This window comes from Cicer arietinum, chromosome 5 (assembly GCF_000331145.2).
Source record: "Cicer arietinum cultivar CDC Frontier isolate Library 1 chromosome 5, Cicar.CDCFrontier_v2.0, whole genome shotgun sequence".
Taxonomy (NCBI): domain Eukaryota; kingdom Viridiplantae; phylum Streptophyta; class Magnoliopsida; order Fabales; family Fabaceae; genus Cicer; species Cicer arietinum.
Window position 1 is genome coordinate 19,747,721 of NC_021164.2, and position 8,323 is coordinate 19,756,043.

The window sequence follows — 8,323 nt, forward strand, 5'->3', positions numbered from 1 at the left end:
AGAAAATAGTGAAAATGAGTTGGACGAATATATGGTTGGAGTGTGATTCTAACATAACTATTCAAGCCTTTAGTGATCTCTCTATTGTTCTGTAAAATCTTAATAATAGTCGTTGCTTCATAATAACATATATTTATCAAGAGAGTAATAGTTATGCTGATAAATTAGCTAATGCATGTTTTCATATAACTGATTTTATTTGGTGAGATTATGTCTCCCTATATTAAAAAAAAGATTTGCTAAATGTGATTCTCCAAATAGATAATCTAAAAATTATGAATTTCAAATATGCGGATGATGCTACAAACAAACTCATGATGACAACATCAAAAAACATTAATCGTGTTTTGCTCAATGATTCTGATTTGAAGTAATCTTAATGTAGTTCTCAAAGACAATTATTAATAAGACTAAAATTTATTTGCAACCATAACAGTTTTGACAGCAATATTATGTGTATCAAAGACTCCCCTAGCTTCTTTATTGTCCACCATGTCTTTTATACAAAGCCCAACATCTTCTTGTGTTCATGCCCCACAACATATCATCTTCTCAAGCAGGTATGAACTCAAAGACTAATACTTATCTTTAAACATTGTGTCTAGGTTCAATTGAAAAGTAACACCATTAAGTCCAGGAACTTGTATTAACTTCAAACAAATTCACGTTATGAGTCTTGCATGAGCTCAATCATACGAGTTATTTTCACTATGAGATTATTGAGTCAAGGAATTGAGTCACTTTCACTATTTATTGAGTCAAGGAATTGAATAATAATCATAGTTCATACCTTGAGTAACAAGTCTAATCACTTAAGGAATTAGGGTTTGTTGTTATAAAAAATGAATTTTGAGTCAATAAATTAGTCTTATTAGTCTAATTTATTAATTTGATGTAATCAAATAAGTTACACTACGCCAAAAATGACATTTAATAGCGCTCCTTTTACAGCGCTTGCTAAATACAAGCGCTGTTGTAAGTATATTTTAAAAATAAAGGAGCCTTTTACAGCGCTTTTTTGACAAGCGCTGTGAAAAAAGCGCTGTTGTAGGGTCATATAGCGTTTGCGCATAATGTTATAAGGCTTTTACAGCGCTTTTCGCAAAAGCGCTATAAAATGAAGCGCTTTCGCGTATTATTTTACAGCGCTTCTTTCACAAGCGCTGTAAAATACATGCGCTTGCAATCAATTTAACTACATATTACAGCGCTTTTTGTACAAGCGCTGTAAAATACATGCGCTTTCAAATATTTGAACTACCTATTACAACGGGTTCACCTTACTGTTCATCTGGTTAAGGAGACACAACTTTGTGGGCCAGCTTATATGAGATGGATGTATCCGATAGAACGATATATGAAAATATTAAAAGGGTACGTAAAAAGTAGAAGTCGACCAGAAGGTTGTATTGCTGAACGATACATTGTTGAAGAGGCTGCTGAATTTTGTACTGAATATCTGTCCAATGTTGAATCCATAGGGCTTCCCATGTCTCGTCATTCGGGAAGACTATCAGGAGAAGGGATAACTGGAAGGAGACTACTGACTATATCAAGGACAGAATGGGAGCAGGCACAATTGTATGTTCTGCACAATGATGATGAGGTTCAACCGTATGTTACAATACACATTGATCAGTTATCTCGTTTGAACATGAATAGGAATCAAAATTGGATAACTCGAGAGCACAATCGAAGTTTTGTAACATGGTTAAAAAATCACATAATGTCAAAATTTGATATAGACCCCGGATCAATTTCAAATAGATTGAGGTGGCTAGCAAATGGTCCGAGCTTACATGTCTTTTCTTACACTGGTTATGTTATTAACGGCTACACATTTTATACCAAAGAACAAGATGATCAGACCACTATGCAAAATAGTGGAGTCACTCTCGTAGCTGAAGCGATGCATGTCTCAAGTGCAAAAGACAAAAACCCAATATATGCAAATCTATCATATTTTGGGGTTATCGAGCGCATATGGGAGTTAGACTACACAATGTTTCGTGTTCCCATATTTGGTTGCAAGTGGGTCGATAATAATAATGGCGTTCGGATTGATGAGTCAGGATTCTTGCTTGTCGATTTTAATAGGGTGGGATACAAAGACGAGCCTTTTATTTTAGCGTCGCAAGCTCAACAAGTGTTTTATGTCACTGATCCTTCTAATGATAAATGGTCTGTTGTCCTATCGACCAATAAAATAAGTGATGATAACAATAATGATGAAGATGTTGGTAATGATCTTTTATTTGCAACATCACAACAACCACATGAAATTGATTCAACTGATGATGGTTTATATCTTAGAGATGATCATGATGAGGGAATTTGGATTAATCCATCGTTTCGTATTGTAAATGGACAAACAAATGTGAATGTCACCAGGAAAAGAAGAAGGGCATCTTAATGTATATGTTTAATTGTTTTATATAAGCTATGCATGTAATCTGAACTGTGTTATTGTAAATATGCATGTAATCTGAATTGAGTGTTTTATACTAAGTTCTGATTAATTTATTTTCTGCTTATATTTAGCTTGATTTGAGTGTTTTATACCAAGTTCATGTAACAATGAGTGTTTTATATTTAGCTTGATTTACATGAACTGAACTGAATATAAATTAGTAATTTACATGAACTGAACTGAACTGAATAGAGAGATTCTCTTTTGCTCAGTGCATATATATATAGATTCTTCAGAAGTTCTCATTTCTAATAATTCATCATCTCCTAAAGTATTGTGATAAAGACAATGATAACAATATTTTTAATCCAATAAACAATGATAAAAATGTTTTTAATGTCATCCCAACCCAAATAAACCAAACACAAAAATAAAATAAAGAGACATTTTACAGCGCTTATCTTAAAAAGCGCTGTAAAAGATCCTTTTAAAAATAAAATAATGAGTGTTTTATACCTTTTACAGCGCTTTTCACACAAAGCGCTGTAAACGACTCTTTTGAAAGTGAGTAAAAAAGACATTTTACAGCGCTTGTTTGCCAAAGCGCTGTCAAATGGCTTTAAAAATAATATTCATCAGACACCTAATTTCTTCAAACACCTTGTACGCATCATGGGATTCAAAAAACATCAGACACAAACCCATTTCTTCAAACACATTGTACGCATCATGGGAATCCAAAAAACATCAGACATTAACCCATTTCTTCAAACACCTTGTACGCATCATGGGATTCAAAAAACATCAGACACAAACCCATTTCTTCAAACACATTGTACGCATCATGGGAATCCAAAAAACATCAGACATTAACCCATTTCTTCAAACACCTTGTACGCATCATGGGAATACCCAAAAACACATTGTTAACAAAAACATCAGACACAAACCCATTTTTCGCAACATGGCAATGATCCTGAATACCAAGTTTCGATTTAAGAAGGAAAGAGAATGTAAAGAGATAAAAAGGGTGTTGAGGTGGAGATTGAATTGTGAAAGAGTAAGCTTTGATGTTTGTGAAGAAGATGCATAAAAGGAGAAGAGTTTGGTGAAGAGGAAGGGATTTTGGTGGTGACCAGTTACTACTATGTGGGTTTTGCATGCATGTTGAGCTTGTTTAAAAAATAACATAACAAAACACAAAAACAATAAGGCCTTTTAACAGCGCTTATTTGGAAAAAGCGCTGTAAAAGAGCCTTCTAAAATTAACCTAAAGAGACATTTTAGAGCGCTTATGTGGAAAAGCGCTGTAAAAGGCTTTAAAAAACATTAATATAACATAATAACACACGGAGGTCTTTTACAGCGCTTATTTGGAAAAAGCGCTGTAAAAGAGCCTCTTAAAATTAACATAAAGAGACATTTTAGAGCGCTTATGTGTAAAAAGCGCTGTAAAAGGCTTTAAAAAACATTCAAATAACATAATAACACACGGAGGTCTTTTACAGCGCTTATTTGACAAAAGCGCTGTAAAAGGCGTAAAAGGCATTCAAATAACATAATAACACACGGAGGTCTTTTACAGCGCTTATTTGACAAAAGCGCTGTAAAAGGCATTCAAATAACATAATAACACACGGAGGTCTTTTACAGCGCTTATTTGTCAAAAGCGCTGTAAAAGAGCCTTTTAAGAATTTAACTAAAGAAGCCTTTTAGAGCGCTTTACAAAAAAAGCGCTGTAAAAAGGCTTATAAAAAGCGCTGTAAAAGTGTTACGTATATATAACAGTTACCTCTTCAGTTTCCTCTTCATTACGTAACCTTCATCTCAACCTTCATTTCTTCTCTTCTTTTGCAAACCCTATCATCCCGTCCTTTACGAACCTTATTTCCACGATCATCTCCTTCATTTCGAACCTTATTTCCATCCAAGATCATCTCTCCCATTTCACACAATATATTTTCATTGAAATACGTAACCCTCATTACGTATTTCTTCAAACCGTATTTCTGTGAACCATATTTCTGTGAACTTTCTGCAAACCCTCTTTTCTTCGCATTTCGTCTTTCTTCGAACCCTCATTATTCAGGTATTGATGTTATTAATTTTTTGTAATCATTAAAATGCATGTTGAGCTTGTTTAAGATATACTGATACTGATATGTACTTAGAATAATGCATGATGCATGTTGAGCTTGTTGATGTTATACTAAACTGCATGTTGAACTTGTTGTAGTTAAATGGATACAAACAAAGATACAAACAAAGATTTAGAATGTCAAAATGAAGAAGTTGGCACCTCTAAGACTTATGAAAATGAAGTCAAACGTGGTGCAACTATCTTGCAAAGAGTCATTAAAGCAAGGAGTAATGGCATCAAGTTCTAGGTTATATTATACTATACTCTGTTTGCTGTGTATTTTTTATCTTTTTTTAATAGCATGTACTTACTATATGAGTTTATTAGGTTGGCTGGAATGAGAGTGGTCAGCCAATTGACCCCAACAGCTCAATGTTTGTTAGTTACATTGGGGTTGTTGTTCGACAAAACATCCCAATTACGATTGACGATTGGAGAGATAAGACGTTGAAGGATGCCAAAGATATAATATGGAATGACATTAAAGTAAGTTTTTTGATCCACTCATTTGTCATTTATAATTTTTTTCATTGAAATACTTTACTTATAATTTTGTTCATTGCAGAGTACTTTTGTTCTTGATGAGGAACAAAAGAGATATATTTTGAGAGTTGCTGGGAAAATCCATCGGGGATTTAGATCACATCTCTCTAATTTCTATCTAAAAGATAGAGAAGGAAACACAAATGCTGAAGCTCCAAAAATATATAAACATTATATATCAAATGAGGAATGGAGTGCATTTGTTTCCAAACGTTTGGACCCCGCATTTGTCGTAAGTGATTAATTTATTAGCATTTGTGTTTTATTACTCATATTCGTAGAGTATTTTAAATTTTTACACAATTGCTATTTTTTTTTATATAGAATATTAGTAAGGCAAAGCGCGAATGGGCAAGCAATCCAAAACACCCATACAAGAAATCACGTATGGGATATGCACGCCTTGATCAACAACTTGTAAGTAATTAAACATCACTTTTATATAATGAAGTAATTTGTATTATAAACTATAGTGTGTAACTAATTTGTATTATTTTGTTTATGATCTTAATAAATAGCGACAAGACACCGAAGCCGATCAACCCTTGGGTCGTCATAAATTATGGAAGGAAGCGCGTGTTAATAAAGACGAAGTTGTTAACAATGAAAATGTCAAAAAAGTAATAGAACTTTGTGTAAGTAACATTATCACTTTAATATCACTTGAACACTTTTTAATATTGTATTTTAAAAATGCTATTGAACTTATCTTTTTAATGCTACATGTATTTTAGGAGATTATCGAACAAAGTTCTGAAACTCAAGAGGGCAACAAGGATACTTGCAGGGACATTCTGGGTAAAGTGTTTAATGCCCCTGAGTATTCCGGTCGGGTTAGGGGGAAAAGATTTGGCGTAACTCCCAAAATATATTTTTCTCAAGAGAAGCGCCAAAAACCTTCCAACGAGGAAGTATTAGAGAAGCTCAAAATTCTTACAGAGCAAGTGGCACTTTTGGTGAATACGAACAAAGACAAGCAACTCCCAGATCAGCTCCAACATGAAATACAAATGGAGAGTGAAACCGCGAGTTGCAACGTTGGTCTCAAAAGTATTTCCGAAGTAATTAATTACTTACTTGAGTATGTAATTACTTATGTATTAAACAAACTTATATATTAACCGTACTTATGTTTTAACTATTTGATTTAGGGTGTCACTACATGCGTGCTATACTTGTCCTCGCCTACTCATCGGAAGGTGGGAAAAGGAAAATTGTACAATACTTCAGGAGAAGTATTGCACAATACTCCGATCCCTAGGGTCATGTCAAAGTATCACCTGTTGTTGCTTTCGAACCAACTGCACCGTTGCCGATACCGGACAACGATGGAGATATGCAGTTATTGGGCGAAGCTATTGGTAGTTACGTGGCATGGCCCACCCACCTTGTTGCCCTCGAAAAAAAGATTCCCAAAAACAAATCAGTACATCTCCCGAAAAGGTTTGTCACATTTATTCCCTAAGGTTTGTCATTTTTTCAGATTCAATAAACTAACATTTAACCTCATTTTTGTAGATCCAATTAAATAAACCACTCGTACAGCCAAAAAGAGCCAGCAAACCTCCAACATTGGAGGGTAATAGGGCTGCCAAACTACAAAGGCTGGAGGGTAATAAAGCTGCCAAAATTCCAGCAAGAAAACTGGATTGGGGAAAATCGGTCGCTGCTTCCCATGTTCCTAAAATAAGTCAGCCACGCCTTGCTAAACACGGGGCATGTCTTGACATCCAAGTAAAACAAAACATGGACAGCAACGACGATTCGCGCATCATACCGATGAATAAAGCTATATTCAGAGATGAGTATGATGAATTTCTCAAAAAGGAGCACATATACGAACTTCTCAACCATAAGGAGCTTAGTGCTACTGTCATGTGCTTGTACATAAGGTAAAAAATACTTTTAATTGCATTTATTGGTAATTAATTAAATGTATTGGTAATTAATCTTGTTTAAAATTTTCATTGAAGGTTGGTAATTAATCTAGTTTAAAATTTTCATTGAAGGTTTTTGTATGAGAAGGTCGTGTGCACGAGGAAATTGTCAAATAAATACTCATTCTTGTCTCCGCATAAGCTGTCGATGTGCAAACTCGATCCAGTAAATGTAAAGAAATACATTGTAGATATGTTATTAGGAAATAAAGAAAAGGATAAATTGTTCTTCGCACCATATAATTCAGGGTACGTAATTATATATTATTTATTTATATCTTTTTTAATTGATATGATTTTAATTTATTAGTTGTGTATAAACAAAATTGCTTAACCAAATTTTTTATGTAGTTAATTAGGTTGTAAATTAGGTTCAATGTATATGTAGTTAATTAGGTTGTAAATTAGGTTCAATGTATATGTAGTTAATTAGGTTGTAAATTAGGTTCAATGTATATGTAGTTAATTAGGTTGTAAATTAGGTTCAATGTATATGTAGTTAATTAGGTTGTAAATTAGGTTCAATGTATATGTAGTTAATTAGGTTGTAAATTAGGTTCAATGTATATGTAGTTAATTAGGTTGTAAATTAGGTTCAATGTATATGTAGTTAATTAGGTTGTAAATTAGGTTCAATGTATATGTAGTTAATTAGGTTCTGTATATTCTGTTAGGTTGTAAATTAGGTTCAATGTATATGTAGTTAATTAGGTTCTGTATATTCTGTTAGGTTGTAAATTAGGTTCAATGTATATGTAGTTAATTAGGTTGTAAATTAGGTTATATATATGTATCTGAATGTAGTTAATTATGTTGTAAATTACAGAGTTACAGAGTTACATATATGTTAATTAAGTTACAGAGTTCTGTTTTTTGTCTACTGATCGTGTGAATGATTATGGTATTTGAATATGTTTTGTTGTTGTGTGAACTGATTGTGAACTGATTCTGGATCAAAATAATTTTGGATAAAAAGATAAAAGACAGCGCTTTCTAAAAAAAATGTCATAAAAAGCGCTTTTTCAAAAATTTAATTTACAACGTTAAAAAAAAAACACACATTTTACAGCGCTTTTTTGCAAAAGCGCTGTAAAATTCATATGTTGGGTGTACATTTTACAGCGCTTTTTCTAAAAAGCGCTGTAAAATGCATACCCATAATTCATATATTTGGTGTGCATTTTACAGCGCTTATTCGAAAAAGCGCTGTAAAATGTGCACCCAATATATTTAATATAGGTATGCATTTTACAGCGCTTTTTCAAATAAGCGCTGTAAAATGTGCAAAACAAG